This window comes from Oryctolagus cuniculus, chromosome 1 (genome assembly GCF_964237555.1).
Source record: "Oryctolagus cuniculus chromosome 1, mOryCun1.1, whole genome shotgun sequence".
Classification (NCBI taxonomy): Eukaryota; Metazoa; Chordata; class Mammalia; order Lagomorpha; family Leporidae; genus Oryctolagus; species Oryctolagus cuniculus.
In genome coordinates, this window is record NC_091432.1 from 177921317 (window position 1) to 177936091 (window position 14775).

At 40.4% G+C, this 14775-nt stretch overlaps 1 pseudogene; it reads left to right on the forward strand.

Annotated features, from left to right (window-relative positions):
- Window positions 1–244: 244 nt before the first annotated feature.
- Window positions 245–861, forward strand: LOC138843037 (SNW domain-containing protein 1 pseudogene; annotated as a pseudogene).
- Window positions 862–14775: the final 13914 nt, after the last annotated feature.

Here is a 14775-nt window from a genome sequence, read left to right on the forward strand (position 1 = left end):
ACTGTGGCCCGGGAAGGCAGTGGAGGATGGCTCAGGTGCTTGGGCCCTGCACCCACATGGGAGACCAGGAGAAGCACCTGGCTCCTGGCTTTGGATAGGCGCAGCGTGCTGGCTGTATCGGCCGTTTGGGGGGTGAACCAACGGAAGGAAGACCTTTCTCTCTCTCTCACTGTCTAACTTTGCCTGTCAAAAAAAATAAAATAAATAAATACATATAAATGGAGAGACATGAAGAAAAACATGAAAAACCCAGAAAGCCAAGGAGAGGAGAGCTGGGATCAAAACCCAGGTGGAAAACAGGACTGGATAGCATGTGAGAGGGATGAAATGTGGCAAGACAGGTGAAAGGAGAGACAGCATGACTGGGATGTTTTCCAGGAGAGTTCCTGAGAAGAGGTTGAACCTATAGAGAAATGAACATTGGGGTAACAGTGAAGTCACTGCCCAATGTTCACATTCCTAATGAAGTATAGCCAACGTACTACCAAGGGCTCTCAACCAATCTAAGATACAGAGAGTGGACTTGCAGGTGGAGGTGAAATTTGCAATATTTATACAACCAAGCCTCAAGAGGTAGTAAAGACATGGTTCCAAGTATTTTAGGCCCAGAAAAACCTGAACTTGGACATATATGGTAATGACCTAGAAGCCAGAATAAAGACCAATAGATTCATTACCAATAAGGTTCTGGTTCACACCACAGGCAGAGAGGCCAAGAAGGACCAGTTCAGTTTAAGGAAGAGCCTTTAGGTTTGAACAGGTTTTGAAAGAAGACAAAGAGTAACATGTTCTAAAATATCTTAAAGTAATAGCTGCCCCCAGGAACATGAGCATGAAGGCTAGAGGAGGAGGAAGGAGTAGATGAACTATTACTCTGCCCTAATGATACAAGTCATATGAGGAACACTTTGGAAGTTGCAGGATAAAACCAGAACTAGATGCCAGATCCCAGCACTACTACTCCAACAGAAAAAGCGGACTGTCTGTTGTTTCTGAAGTGAGTTTCTTGTTGGCAGCATATAGTGAAGTTAGTTTTTATCCATTCAGCCAATCCATTTTGCCTGGGGTTCTTTGAGCTTCTTGTACCTGGATGTCCATGTCTCTTTTAAGACCTGGGAAATTTTTGACTATTATTTCATTTAGCAGGTTCTCAATGCCTTTTTCCTTTTCTTCTCCTTCAGGAATAACTATAATACAAGTATTTGGTCATCTAATGGTATCCCATATTTCACATAGACTTTCTTCATTCCTTTGCATTCTTTTCTTTTTATAAGGGTTATTTCAAAACTCTTGTCCTGGAGGTCTGAAGTTCTTCCCTCCATTTGGACTATTCTGCTGTTAAATTTCTCAATTGTATTTTTTTATTTCACTGACTGAAGATTTCATCTCCAAAATTTCTATTTGATTCTTAATAAGTTCTATTTTCTTAATATTTTCATTCATGTTACTCATATTCCTCATTTCTGTCATCTGTCTGTATTTTCTTGCATCTCATTGAGTTTCCTTACAATCATTATTTTGCATTCTGTCATTTTATAGATTTCCTTCAGTTCAGGATCTAATTCTTGTATTCCTTCAGAAGCATCTTGCTATCCCGTTTCTTCAAGTCTCCTGTGTCACTACATTGATGTCTGCCCCATCTAATGAACTCTTCCCTTCCTTATGGAGCTTTTATTGAGAAAGAATTTATGGTTTAGCTGGAATGCAGGGTCTCACTTGGCTTGTTGCTTTGGCTTTGATTCCATGTAAACCCAGGATTGTAGTCTGAGTGATTTCTTTTGTCTTAATCAATGCCAGCTACGTCCATAAGTGACACAGTGGTCTAGTCTGCTGCAGTCTGTAGCAGTTTTTCCTTGGGTGTCTATCTTTGGTCCATAGAGAGCTCAGTGCCAGACTCCCTGATGATTGAGATAGCCAGGGCCTTGTTCTTGGTGCTGAGAGAAGCAATCGGCTCTCCATGCTGAAGTAAAAGTCAGTGTGTGACTGAAATTCCCCATTAGCTGAAACTGCAAGCAACAGAGTACGCAGCAATTTCTTTCTACCTTGACATGGTAAGATGGCAGCTCATAGCCAGTAGCTGGCTGTACCATGTGGCTGGCTGGAGCGGTGTTTATCTTCTCTCCTCTTGTCCCCAGGAGTCTTCATTGTTTGTTTTCACTCCTTTGCTGAAATTTTCCGTCAGTCAGACCCCTAGAAACATAGTTTTTCCTTTGTTCTTTTCATATCCCAGAGCAGCTTACATAGTGTAGCTATACCTTATTCAGCTACCTTGGATCCCCCAAGATTATATTCTTATTTAATTTAGGAAACATGTTTCTAGTCCTAATATCTGAACCCCTAAAACTTGGGAGTTTGTATTGTAATGAAGCAAGTTAAGCCACCACCTACGACACCAGCATTCCATATGAGAACTGGTTCCAGTCCCAGATGCTACACTTCCAGTCCAGTTCCCTGCTAGTGTGCCTGGGAAAGCCAAGAAAAGATGGCCCAAGTATTTGGGCCTCTGCCTCCCATGTGGGAGATCTGGATGGAGTTCCAGGCTCCTGACTTAGGGCTCAGCCCCTGCCATTGCAGTTATTTGAGGAGTGAACCAAGGGATGAAAGACTGGTGAATCTACATCTTTCTGCTTTTCAAATACATAAGTCAATTTAAAAAAAAATCTGACCTTGGAGATGGGTAAGTCCAACAGAAATCGAAGAACAACTACTCTGCACACCTTTGGAATAGACAGCACTGCAGTTATTCACTTTCAGATCAGGCATCAACACTACAAGGAGTAAATTTTAAATCAAAGGTGGAAGTGAGAAAATATTATAAATCTGCATTAAGAAAGATTAGAGAGATATCAGTACAATTTTTTACTCCCATGGCAATACAAAATATCTTGTAATAGAACAGCACAGGAATGCAAAAAGCATACAAATAACTCAGGATCGGTGGAATAGCCCAGAACAGATCTTATCATTTGGCAATAGGCTTTGAAGAAAAAAGAAAATAAAGTTTTGAGTCAACAAGTCATCACTAACATGATTACGTGATCTACAACAGTGGTTTCATTAAGGAATCGAGTACATGCTGACCAGCATACATTTCCATTTGCTTGCTGAAGTTTCATCCCATTTCCTCATACTACACTTGTTTAAACACACAAGTGAAAATTGGTTTGAGGGGTTGGATGATCCCAGGAAAACTTCCACAAGTGCCGCAAAGTTCAGGAGTAACACAGGATAAGGGAGTTCACTTATTTCCCAAGCTAGACACCATAGTAAGTGCCAACAGTCAAGTTATGAACTCAGGCAAAGAGAAGTTGTAAGTACAATGCCTGTATCATCCTACCAGAAAATGTACATGTTCCAATTTCTCCAGTGTTAGAAATTGCACCAATTTCTCCATGTCACAAAACAGCCAACTCTCAAGTGTTCTTGTTAAAGAGAAACAGAACTCAGAATGTGCTCAGTTTTTCCATGTCTTTGTTTTTCATTAGCAGTCTAGCCTTGTGTTTTTCAAAACATCCTCTCCTTCCCATTACTTTTAATAAGATCCATGTAAAAAAATTTTTTTAAACCTTTAACATTAACATCATCTTGTTAAGAGAAAAAGAAAAATTCCCTAACAAAATTGAAAAACAATCGTAAGTTCTCCCTATTCTTTGAGGGAAAGAATAACAAAAAGGAGTGTTGTTTTGGTATCTTCTGATCTTCCCAGCGAGGGCTGGAAAGTGGAATCACTTAAATAACAACTCAGATTGTTTTTCCTCACAAAGTAGAATAATAGTGGGAACATTTTCGTGACTCCAAGGAAGCAAATGTTTCTAATTAGTGAGCAAGACCAGGGGATGTAGCTGCCCGGGGTGTGTAAGCAAAGCAGAATAGCCCGAATTCCGTTTGGGAAGGTTGCCACCTACTGAAGAACATGCAGTACTACAGCTTTTTTTTTTTTTTTTTTTTTAAGATGTATTTATTTGAAAGGCAGAGTTACAGGGAGAAAAGCAGAGTCAAAGACAGAGAGAAGGAGAGACAGAGACAGAGACAGGGGAGATCTTCAATGCCCAGTGGCCATAACAGTTTGAGGTAGGCCAAATCCAAGAGCCTAGGACTCCATCAAGGTCTCCCACATTGCTGGCAGGGGCTCCAGCCCTTGGGCCATCCTCCGCTGCTTTCCCAGGTACATTAGAAAGGAGCTGGGTTGGAAGTAGAGAAAATGGGACTGGAATTGGTACTTACATGGAATAGCAGTGTTACAGGCAGCAGCTTAACTTGCTGCACCACAAGGCTGGCCCCCTACAGCTGGCTTTAAGAGAAAAAAAATTATGGGGTAATAAGGAAATAGCAGCTGGTAAAAATCTTGTGAGCAGGCTGAGACTTTGAAAAGAAGGCAAGAAGCAGGTATGCATCATCTTGGCAGGCTATGGCTACACCTGGGGTCAGGCTGGAAGGCTCTGTGTAGAACAGGTCTACCTGGGCCTTAAGGGGTCATTCAGGGTTAGTTAGCAAAGGAGTGAAGAGAGTCTGAGAGGTGAGAACCCTTTGGGCACAGATACACAGTTGAGAAATCCCGCTGGATTGGCGAGTTTCTCATTACTACAACAAAATACCAAAGACAAGCTACTTAAAGAATGAAGGAGGTTTGTTTCTACTCCTGGTTTTGGAGGTTCACAGTCCAAGACTGGGAGGGCCCCATAGAGTCAGAGCATCACAGGCAAAAGGGAGCACTCATGCTTGCGCCCTGATAAACCCACAACCCAGTCATGGGCTCCACCTTCACAAGCTACACCAAGCTCAGCGCTTCCCATAGGTCCCACCTTTAAACACCAGACCTGGATTAAGTTCCCACCCTCTTAGTACCATTAACGTAAAACTTTGGGATCTAAGCCTTGCACAAGTAGGAATTTAAACCCAAACGAATACACCAATCACAGCAGCCATAAAGACAGCATCCAGAAAGCAGATGACACTGGCTGTGGAAGACTGTTTGCATTGGAAACTTGTAGGATGAGCTAGGGCTTTTCCCCAAGGATGAAAGGAAATCATTGAAGATTTATTACAGCAGCAGCAAATGACCCTCAATTAAGAACCAAAGGAATAGGAAAATGGAGCTCATTGAGAAATGCCTGGTAAACCTGTGACTGGAATCGGAAACTGCCTTGAAGGAAGCTACTGAGATTAAAGATTAACACAGTAGTAGGTATTTGGCACAGCAGCTAAGAACCCACCAACTGAGACACCCACATCTTATTGCACTGTCACTGTATGGGTACGAGTCCTGGCTCTGCTTCCAATTCTACCTTCTGCTAATGTGCACCTTGGGAGGCTGCAGAGGATGGCCCAAATAGTTTGGCCTTGTCATCTATATGGGAAACCCAGATTAAGTTCCAAGATCCAGGTCCCCGCCTCAACTATTTCAGGCATTTGGGGAGTGAACCAGTGGATGGAAGATCTCTGTTGGTCTCTCAAATAATTGAAAATAAGCAATAATTTTAAATAAATGTTGACACAAAGATTTGACAGGTAAAAAGGTGACTTTAAAATGCCCCCTGTGCCACAATCCTCTAATGGTGTTAGGAGCCACAACAGCTGAGGCTACCCCCAAGATTTATCAATATCAGAACCTACTCTGCCCCTGTAAGACAACAAAGTCCCCTTCCTGCCCACATATATACCTCTTTCTCAGCCCCTGTGGAAGCAATGCTCCCATATTTCTACCTCATTCATTTGCTTTAAATATATTAACCGAAAGAACTCCAAGACAGTTGAATAGGGAAAAGACGTGCTGCTTTTGATTAGTGGAAAATAACAGAAGAAAAGTAGAGGAAGCGCATTCCTGGGGGTGAGTTGGAGAGTTTACAGTGGAAATTTTGCAGAAGGAAGAGTGGTAGAGCAGTATGGAAGGTGCGGATGCACAGCAAGAAACAGGGACACCACACACGATCCCTGCAGCTGGGGACTGGAAGACACGCCAGCCTTGGAGAGCAAGGCGAGAGCAGAATGCAGCAGGCCATGCCACTGATGATACTGCCCAAGGGACAGCCTTGCAGACCACACTTTTAGTCAGGCCTGGAGCCATAACAGGGGGCAGGGTAACCACATATCCCAGCAAAATAAAAGCATGTTTCCTTCTCCCCATGGCCCCATAGGGGTGCCCAGCAACTAGAGGGGAGAAGGCGCCATCTTGACATGAGTAGAGGCTGCAGCGGCTCTCCTGCACACCTATGACCACGGGATTTTACAAGAAGGAAAAATCTGCATTCTGCATCAACTTTGAGTCTACCTGAGAGGGTTGACAGTGGGCTGGGCACCCACTTAGGACTGTGAGGTGCCCCCACTCACTCATTATATATCACAGGTTCCAGGGCTCAAACTGCCAAAGCAGAGCACCCACAGGCAGCTGACTCTAGGGATGTCTTTGCTCTCTCCGTGGATAGGGCATTCTTGCAAATCTGAGCAGATTCTCTGTACCCTGTGACTCTGGAGGCTTTGCATGCTGTGACCTTGGGAATTCTGTGACTTCACGATAGGGCACAGAGTGTAGCTGGGTCTCTGGGCAATCACTGTGTCTGGGTTCAGAGGCTCGGTGTTCCCCAATGGCCTCGCGTAGGTCATTGTGGAGAGTTTTGGCTCACACTGGGGACCACACAGATCCTTTATGTGAATCCTATGGCAGTGCAGATGAGTATTGCACCCACTGTGGGCTAACCTGGGACACTGATCACCTTGGGAGAGAGAAGCTAAGGTTGGCAGTACACTATCAGGCATGATCACACCCTCTCCCCTGCAGACAACAGAGATCTACCAAGCCCAAATTTGGTGTCACCCTGGTTTCTCATCCCACCCTTGAGCACTGACCAGAGCTCCTTAGACCCACCTAGCACAGGTTTCTAGATATTGACTAAAGAAGCAAACACTCCACTAAGCCACAGAGGCATAGTTCAAAGAAAAAGCCATCAAAGCAGAAAACCAAGTGTTTCCAAAAATGCCTAAAAATAAACCCAGATATACAAGAAACAAGGACAAGGAAGACAATAGGACTCCTCAAAAGGAGCACAATACTAATATTAAACTGTGAAGATGGAAAGATTGATGAAATGCTTTAAAGTGGATTCAAGAGAATAAGATTACTCAAAAAAGATAAATTTATGAGATAAAGAAATTCATTAATAGTATTATGAAAAATTTTGCTTAGATACTGAAGAGAAATCAAACTGATATTAGAAATGAAGCATTCAATATGTCAAATAGCAAATACACTGGAAAGCCTTAACAACAGAACTGGTAAGGCAGAAGAAAGAATATCTGAGCTAGAAGACAAATGCCTGGAAATATCTCAGACAAAAAAAAGAGAATAAATTAGAAAAGTTAAAAATAGTGTTCAAGATTTATGGGATACTATCAAGCAACCCAACATATGGGTCTTAGGAGTTCCTGAAAGTGTGGAAAGAGAATAGATTAGAAGGCCTATTCAATGAAATAATAACAGAAAAATTTCCTAATTTGGAGAAATACAGAGACATCCAAATACAGGAAGCACACAGAATTGTGTGACATGGCCAGAAAAAAGCTTTGCCAGGACTCTTTGTAGTCAAACTTTCAACAGTAAAACATAAAGAAAAGATTCTAAGATGTGTAAGAGAAATGCCAGATTATCTTCAGAGGACCTCCAATTAGACTCACAGATGATATCTTATCAGAAACTCTACAGACTAGCACAGAATGGAAAGACATAGGCCAAGTAATAAAAGAAAAAAACTGTCAACCCAGAATACCCAGAATACTGCACCCTACAAAGCTCTCATTTATGAAAGGTGAAATAGACCTTCTTCTTCTTCTTTTTTTTTTTTTTTTTTTTTTTGACAGGCAGAGTGGACAGTGAGAGAGAGAGAGAGAGAGAGAAAAGTCTTCCTTTTGCCATTGGTTCACCCTCCAATGGCCGCTGCAGCCTGCACGCTGTGGCTGGCGCACCACGCTGATCCAATGGCAGGAGCCAGGTACTTATCCTGGTCTCCCATGGGGTGCAGGGCCCAAGTATTTGGGCCATCCTCCACTGCACTCCCGGACCACAGCAGAGAGCTGGCCTGGAAGAGGGGCAACCGGGACAGAATCCGGCGCCCCGATCGGGACTAGAACCCCGTGTGCCAGCACCTTAAGGTGGAGGATTAGCCTATTGAGCCACGGCGCCGGCCGAAATAGACCTTCTATAACAGAAATTTTAAGAATTTGTCATGTAAGTTTGTGCTGCACACAGAAACACAGAAAGACATCATTGTAAAAGAATGTGAATGCTGAAAATCTCCTTGTTAAAGTACAAGGGAAATCCAAAACAACCAACAGGAATATTTACAGAAAAACAGCAAAGCAAGTTGTAAATGGCCTAAATCCTCCAACTAAAAGATACATACTGGTTGAATGGATTAAAAAACAAGACCTTTCTATTTGCTGCCTAGGTATCACCAACAAAGATACCCACAGACTAAAAGTCAAAGGATGGAAAAAGATATTATGCTAATGGAGCTTGATATTGTGATGGCTACACCTGCTCATTTTAGAAAACATAAATAGACCAATAACCAAGATAGGGATTGAATCAGAAATCCTGGTTTCTCATCCTACCCTTGAGCACTGACCAGAGCTCCTTAGACCCACCTAGCACAGGTTTCTATATATTGACTAAAGAAGCAAACACTCCACTAAGCCACAGAGGCATAGTTCAAAGAAAAAGCCATCAAAGCAGAAAACCAAGTGTTTCCAAAAATGCCTAAAAATAAACACAGAAATACAAGAAACAAGGACAAGGAAGACAATAGGACTCCTCAAAAGGAGCACAACACTAATATTAAACTGTGAAGATGAAAAGATTGATGAAATGCTTTAAAGTGGATTCAAGAGAATAAGACATTTCCAATTAAGAAAAGCTCAGGACCATGCTAATGGAGCACAAAAATGAGCAGGTGTAGCCATCACAATATCAGACAAAATAGACTAACACAAAAGCTGTTAAAAGAGACAAAGAAGGCCATCATGTAATGATTAAGGGATCAATTCAACAGGAAGATATGACTATAATAAACATATGCACCCAATGCCAGCACGCCAGGCTATTTAAAACAAATGTTAATAGATCAAAGACACAGACTCCAATACAATAATAATTGAGGACTTCAACACGCCACGTATATCGATGAACATATCAACTAGACAAAAAAATCAACCAACAAACAACAAAGATAATCCACACTATGGACCAAATGGACCTAACTGATTTCTATGGAATCTTTCATCCTACGGTTGCAGAATACACATTCTTTTCATCAGTGCATGGAACTGTGTCTAAGATAGATCACATAATAGGTGGTAAAGGAAGTCTCAGCAAATTCCAAAAGATTGAAATATCATGCATCTTTTCTGACAACAATAAATGAAGCCAGAAATTAACAATTCAAGAATTTTGAGAACATATGCAAACACATGGAAGACTGAACAATGTGCTCCTGAATGAATGGTGGGTCGTAGAAGAAATCAAAATAGAAATCAAAAATTTCTGGAAATGAATAAAGATGACAAAACAACATATCAAAACTTATGGGATACAGCAAAAGCAATGTTAAGAAGGAAGCTTATCGCAATTGATGCCCACATCAAGAAACTAGAAAGGCACTAAATGAGGTATCAATTAACCTCAAGGACCTAGAAAAACTACAACAAACAAACCCAAATGAGCAAGACGAAAGAAATCATTAAAGTTAGAAAATAAACAAATTGATACTAAAAAAAATCAATGAAATGAAGATTTGGTTTTTTGAAAAAAATATAATTGATACACAATAGGTCCAACTAACCAAAAAAAGTGGGGGGGGATCAAATTAAGAAAATCAGAGATGAAAATGAAATGGAACAAATATCACAGAATCATCAGGAATTACTACAAAGAGCTGTATGTCAACAAATTGGTAAATCTAAAAGAAATGGATAGATTCCTGGACACACACAATCTACCAAAATTGAGTCATGAAGACACAGAAAACCTAAATAGACCAATAACCAAGATAGGGATTGAATCAGAAATAGAGACACTTCCAATTAAGAAAAGCCCAGGACCAGATGGCTTCAACACTGAATTCAGACATTTAAAGAAGAACTAATTCCAATTCTTCTCAAGCTATTCAAAACAATGTAATGGGAAGAAATACTCCCAAACTCGTTCCATGAAGCCAGCATCACCTTAATTCCTAAACCAGAAAAAGATACAAACAGAAAGACAACTATAGACCAATATCTCTGATGAATATAGACACAAAAATCCTCTACAAAATACTAATCAAATCCAAAAACATATCAAAAAAATCATTCACCTGGACCAAGTGGAATTTATCCCTGGTTCGCAGGGATGGTTAAACATCTGCAAATCAATCAATGTGATACATCACATTAAAAAACTGAAGAACAAAAGCCAAATTATCTCAATAGATGCAGAGAAAGCATTTGATAAAATACAACATCTTTTCATGATGAAAACTTTAAGCAAATTGGGTATAGAAGGAACATTCCTCAACACAATCAAGGCAATTTATGACAAACCCATGGCCAGTGTCCTATTGAATGGGGAAAATTTGGAAGCATTCCCACTGAAATCTGGAACCAGACAAGGATGTCCACGCTCACCATTGTTATATAGTCCTGGAAGTTTTAGCCAGAATCATTAGACAAGAAAAAAAAATCAAAGGGATACAAATTGGGAAGCAGGAAGTCAAATTATCCCTGTTTGTAGATGACATGACCCAATATATAGCAAACCCAAGACTCCACTAAAAGACTATTGGAACTCACAAGAGTTAGGTAAAGCTGCAGGACATAATTAAACATAAAAATCAATAGCGTCCATATACACAGACTATGCCATGGCAGAGAAAGAACTTGTGTGATCAGTCCCATTCATAATAGCTACAAAAATTAAATATATTAGAATAAATTCAACTAAGGAGGCCAAAGATCTCTAGGAATAAAATTACAAAACATTTAAGAAATAGAAGGCACAAAAAAATGGAAAAATCTTCCATGTCTGTGGATTGAAAAAATTAATATCAAAATGTCCATACTACCAAAAGCAATTTATAAATGCAATCCCAATCAAAATACCAATAACATTATTCTCAGATATAGAAAAAAAAATGCTAAAATTCATATGGAAAGACAAGAGACCTCAAATATCTAAAGCAAACTTAAACAACAAAAACAAAGCTAGAGGCATCACAATACTAGACTTCAAGATTTGCTACAGGGCAATTATAATCAAAACAGCCTGGTATTGGCACAGAAATAAACATGCAGAACTACAGAATAGAATCCCCAGAAATCAATTCATACATCTACAGCCAACTAACCTGTGACAAAGAAGCTAAAATCAATCCTTGGAGAAAGGAGTCTCTTCAACAAATGGTATTGCAAAAATTGGATCTCCACACATAGGAGTATGAAACAGGACCACTACCTCACACCTTATATAAAAATCAACTCAAAATGGATCAAGGATATAAATCTATGACCTGATACCATCAAATTACTAGAGGAGAATATTGGGGAAACTCTGCAAGATATTGGCATAGAGAAAGACTTCTTGGAAAAGACTCCAGAAGCACAAGCAATCAAAGCAAAAATAGACAAATGGGATTACATCAAGCCAAGAAGCTTCTGTACTAAAGAGGAAACAACACTCAGCAAAGTAAAGAGGTAACCAACAGAAAGGGAGAAAATATTTGCAAACTATGCAACTGATAAAGGATTAAAATCCAGAATCTATAAATAATTCATGAAACTCAACAACAAAACAATCCACTTAAGAAATGGGCAAAGGACTTGAACAGGCATTTTTTTTCTTTTCAACTTTTTTTTTTTAAGTTTATTTAATGAATATAAATTTCCAAAGTACACCTTATGGATTACAATGGCTTCCCCCCCCCATAACTTCCCTCCCACCCGCAATCCTCCCCTTTCCCTCTCCCTCCCCCCTTCCATTCACATCAAGATTCATTTTCAATTCTCTTTACACACAGAAGATCAGTTTAGTATATATTAAGTAAAGATTTCAACAGTTTGCACCCACATAGAAACACAAAGTGAAAAATACTGTTTGAGTACTAGTTATAGCATTAAGTCACATTGAACAACACATTAAGGAAAGAGATCCTACATGAGGAGTAAGTGCACAGTGACTCCTGTTGTTGATTTAACAATTGACACTCTTATTTATGACGTCAGTGATCACCCTAGGCTCTTGCCATGAGTTGCCAAGGCTATGGAAGCCTTTTGAGTTCACCGACTCACTGTTGGTGGGAATGCAAACTGGTAAAGCCACTATGGAAGTCAGTCTGGAGATTCCTCAGAAACCTGAATATAACCCTACCATACAACCCAACCATACCACTCCTTGGAATTTACCCAAAGGAAATTAAATTGGCAAACAAAAAAGCGGTCTGCACATTAATGTTTATTGCAGCTCAATTCACAATAGCTAAGACCTGGAATCAACCTAAATGCCCATCAACAGTAGACTGGATAAAGAAATTATGGGATAGGTACTCTATAGAATACTATACAGCAGTAAAAAACAAAACAAAACAAAAAAAATGAAATCCGGTCATTTGCAACAAAATGGAGGAATCTGGAAAACATTATGCTGAGTGAAATAAGCCAGTCCCAAAGGGACAAATATCATATGTTCTCCACTAACCGAGCACCAAAAAGGAAACCTGTTAAACTGGATTGAGTTCCAGGTTCCTGGCTTTGGCCTGGCGCACCTCTGGCTGTTGCAGATACTTAGGGAGTAAACCAGCAGATATAAGTGTCACTCATGGCATCCAGCTTACCTTAGTTCCTTTTTTTGCCAATGGAGTAATGAATTATAGTTCAGAAAGATGAAAGTAAGGATAATAAAACAATAGTTTATTGAGATATGTTCCAAGGAAGAACAGGTCAGTCCAGAGAGCACATGGTCTGCTGTGGGGATAATAAAGTTAAGTACATTCCAAGGTCCAGTTGGGAGAAAACATGGCACCCTTTCATGACTAAAGGTAGGAGGAGCATTGACTAGTGATGCTCATGATTGACATCTGGGAATTATACACTTCTTGGACTCTGCAAAAGTCTGTTACAAACTAGACTTTTCGACATAGGTTTGAAGGCTGAATACTACAGAGACAAACACAGAGCTCACCCAGCAGTGCAGGCTAGGCAGCATTCCAGGGCCTGTAACACTTGGTTGGTGGATGAGACTGACAGGGGGTTAGGTCTAGGATTGATGAGCCCACACACCCTGGAGTTTCCAGGTCCGAGGTCCCTAGGTACATTAGCAGTAGCATCTGGTCTCAGCTCACATACTTTAACAAGTTAAAGTACAAAGTGGGTGGGTCCCTGCCCAGAGCAGGGCCCTCAGAGTCAGCCTTGGAGGAGAGTTTTGTGGTCCCTCCCTGGTCACTCATGTCTAATTATGTGCCTGACAGAAGATCCCTGTTTCAGTGAATGAATGAATAAATAAAATTTAAACAAACACACAAGTGCTAGTATAAGAATGACCAGGATTCTGAATTCAGGGTTGTGAGAGCCTAAATAAAGGCAACTGAACCAGCCTGAGAGTGGAGGGAGGCATGAAAGGAGATTCTTACTGAGAAACAGTATTTGGCCAATGGCCATTGCCTTAATGGCTGTAGTCTTAGAGGAGCACACAGCTTAGTGACCTCCAAACTGGTCCCATTTCCAAACAATGGCATTTCTTTGGGCAAATCATGTTAACTCTTGATCTCTATTTGCCCTTATGTAAAATGGGGAAGTGGTGGGAATTAAGTAATAAAAATCCACACAAAGTGCTTAGCATAATGACTAGAACACAGAATACCTACAATAAATGCTAGCTGATGTTACTTTTTATTAATCCTCTCTGCCTTTATGCCAGGGTGTGGATGGTAAGGATGAAGGAAGAAAAGAGATTTGCATCTAAAGCCCAAAACAGTTTTATGTTATTTATATGCAATGTTATTGAACTTTTAGATTCCAGATAGATCATGGGCTCCATTATGATAGAGACACAAGCAAAAACTAAAACCCTCTTAAGAACTTGCTAGAAACTGAACCATTCTTTTTACCAATATCTAAGTGGAGAAATGTGTTCCAACCCAAGTTGAATTAACCAACAATTCCTATTGAGCACAATGCTTTGTAAATTGGAAACTGTTCACTATTTCCCACACATTCTACAGGTAAAAGTGATGCTTGGCACATGATAGACAGCAACTGAAACTTGGTCTTGACTGTTAGTGCACAGTCATCTCCAGGTGGAGTAACCACCAGGTTCACTCCCTCTGCACAGGATGGGAAACTGTGGGAATCCAAATTATAAGACTAACTCACAGGGAGTAAATGCACCTGAGCCCTAAACCTGCTTAATCACAGCTTCCTCTCTTAAGTCCCATTAAAGTACAACCCCTAACTAGGGATGTTTTTTTTCCTCTACACCCTTTGCTATGTTCCGGGGCCAATTTAAGTGGACAAAGCAAAACAAGCCACTGGCAGAGTTTCTGATGATCTCATTTATTTGAATCATTGGGTGATTCCTGCAGATATCTGCTTTGAATTTTTTAAATAAAGTGTGCAGTCTACCTAAAATGAAGTCTAGGATATTAAAGTGATGTTATTCTGCACAAGACGAGTTACAAACACATGAGAAAACCCAATGCCTCTAAAACGACTGGAGAAAGATATATTCAAAACATGTAAACATGGATGGCTTTCCCA